Genomic DNA, 2907 nt, shown 5'->3' with positions numbered 1-2907 from the left:
GTCATGCACAGCAGCTGTCTGAGTGTTTCTGTACATAGACCTACAGCAACTTGCCTGGCAAACACATCCAAAGATGAAAATATTAGGAAAAACCCTATGCTTCATAGCAAAGAGCTTCCTAATTCACATCCCTGATGGAGAGTTCATGAGGCCTTCATCCATGAGTTCTACCTTGTTATGGCCAAATTCCCTTTATTTCCTAGATCCCCAAGAAAAAATAATAATAATCTGAGAAAAAACATTATAAATCTGAATCTTTAGGCTCCCACTTCTCTCACCATTATGTCAGCTGGGTTCAAACTAAACAGTCTTCTCAATCAACTACAGAAGTACTGGAGACCCCGAAATCTCCTAGTGCCACCTAACCAATTATTTTAAATTGCCTTTAGTCTCCAAAGAAATATAGCCTGATAGTTGAGAGATATACTCAACTGCCATTGGCACCTCATAAAAGCAGGGCAACTCTCCTTCCCGCCCTGCCCATCACAACTGCAACAACAAAGGCTTGCAATGGATCCTAAAATCCAGCTTTCAGAGTTCAGTTCTTTAACCTTTGCTCCCTAACACTCGTATTGTGAGGACACAACTGTAGCAAGTCATTGTTTAGCTCACACCATCTTCAAACATGATACAGCCCCTTATTCTCAGGACATATGTGTCCCACATCAGTCAATCCCCAAACACTAAGATGAACGCAGTCCATGGAGAGCTTGCTCACAGGTCTTAGCCCTCTTCAGCCCCTGAGGAGTTGCCTCTGACCTACAGATGCTCCTTCCTCACCGCAGCCTTCCCTTGCAGGCTGACTGAGACTCAGCTCTCTGCCCTGGTGCTGGTGCTGCTGCTGCTCCCAGTCTTGCAGCACCTGGGTCTCTTCCCAGACCCTGAGAGACCCTGGTCTGCCATTGCAGCTGTCAGCCAGACCACTCTCACTTTGTCTCCTCTTCTGTTTGCTTGTCTCCCTGATTTCCCCTTCCTGGGAGCCTTTTGACTTCCGGGGCTGCTACTTACCTCCCTCAGCTGGCCCTGGAAGCAGACCTGTAAGCAGACTGAGCATAGCTGGGCTGGAGCCTCTAGCCCCACGGCCTGCTATATATCCTTCCCCCCCAACAAGGGAAATCCTCTTTCATTCTTTATCCCCCTCCCCTCAGGAGAGGAAATCTATTTCCAGCTGATTCTCCTTCTGGGCCCCTGGCCCTGGTCTTGCACTTTTTGGCTTTGGCCCATGTTTTGACAGCTTCTGGGCCATAGCTCCTCCTGTGCATCCCTTAGAATCACAGAAAGTTAGGGTTGGAAGGGACCTCAGGAAATCATCTAGTCCAACCCCCTGCTCAAAGCAGGACGGACCATCCCCAACAAGATCATCTCAGCCAACGCTTTGTCTAACAGCCTTGAAAACCTCCAAGGATGGAGATTCCACCACCTCTCTGGGTAACTTGTTCCAGTGTTTTACTACCCTCCCAATGAGAAAATGTGTCCTAATCTCTAACCTAACCTTCCCTTGCTGCAACTTGAGACAGTTGCTCCTTGTTCTGTCATCTGCTACCACTGAGAACAGTCCAGCTGCAGCCTCTTTAGAAGCACCCTACAGGTAGTTGAAGGCTGCTGTTAAGTCTCCTCTCAGTTTTCTCTAAACTAAATAAGCCCAGTTCCCTCAGTCTTCCCTCATTAATCATGTGCCCCAGGCCCCTCACCATTTTTGTTGCCCTCCACTGGCCTATCTCCAATTTGTCCATATCCTTTCTGTAGTGGGGGGCCCAAAGCTGAACACAGGACTCCAGATGTGGCCTCGCCAGTGCTGAATAGAGCAGAATAATAACTTCCCTTGACCTAATGACAACACGTCTACCAATGTAGCCCAGTATGCCATTAGCCTTCTTGGCAACAAGAGCACTCCATTGGCTCATGTCCAGCTTACTGTCCGCTGTAACCCCCAGGTCCTTTTCTGCAGAGCTACTGCCCAGCCAGTCAGCTCCCAGCCTGTACCAGTGCATGGGATTGTTCTCTCCTAAGTGCAGGCCTTTGCACTTGTCTTTGTTGAACCTCATGAGATTCCTTTTGGCCCAATCCTCCAATTTGTCTAGGTCAATCTGAATCCTACCCCTACACTCCAGCAGATCTACTACTCCTCCCAGCTTGGTGTCATCTGCAAACTTGCTGAGAGTGCGCTCTATGCCATCTTCCAGGTCGTTGATAAAGAGATTGAACAAAACTGGCCCCAGGACTGACCCCCAATATTTCAGCCAGTTTTCCATCCATTCATCTAGCCCATACTTCCTTTTCTTGTCTGCAAGAATGCTGTGGGAGACTGTAACAAAAGCCTTGCTAAGATATACCACATCCATTGGTTTCTCTGCATCCATGGAGCCAGTCATCTCATCATAGAAGGCAATCAAGTTGATCAGGCATGACTTGCCCTTGGTGAATTCATGCCAACTGCTCCTAATCACTAGGGCTGTGTGAAATTTCACTGGCTGTTTCATTTCAATTATGTTTGGACCCATTTCGAGCTCAAAACAGTGAAATTGAAATGAAAAAAAAAGACTTTGAAACAACCTTAAAATGAAACAAGAGCAGTCAAAATGTTTGAAAGTTTTGAAAAGTTTTGCATTTTGAAACTGAAGCTGGGCTTTCCTGCAGGGAAACAGAAAGTAAAGCCTAAACAGCAGAGGTGGAATGTGGGCAGTGGCATCCCTACGGGCTCAGTCCTCGGGCCTGCACTATTCAACATCTTCATCAGCAACTTGGATGAGGGGGTAAAAAGCACCCTGTTCAAATTTGCAGATGACACTAAGATGTGGGGGGAAGTGGGCATACCAGAAGGGAGGAATAGGCTGCAATCAGACCTAGACAGGTACAGGGTGGGCAGATGAGAATCAGATGGGATTCAACACTGACAAGTGCAAGGTG

Source organism: Crocodylus porosus, unplaced genomic scaffold, assembly GCF_001723895.1.
Source record: "Crocodylus porosus isolate Cpor-Errol unplaced genomic scaffold, CroPor_comp1, whole genome shotgun sequence".
NCBI lineage: Eukaryota > Metazoa > Chordata > Crocodylia > Crocodylidae > Crocodylus > Crocodylus porosus.
This window is presented reverse-complemented; position numbering follows the sequence as displayed.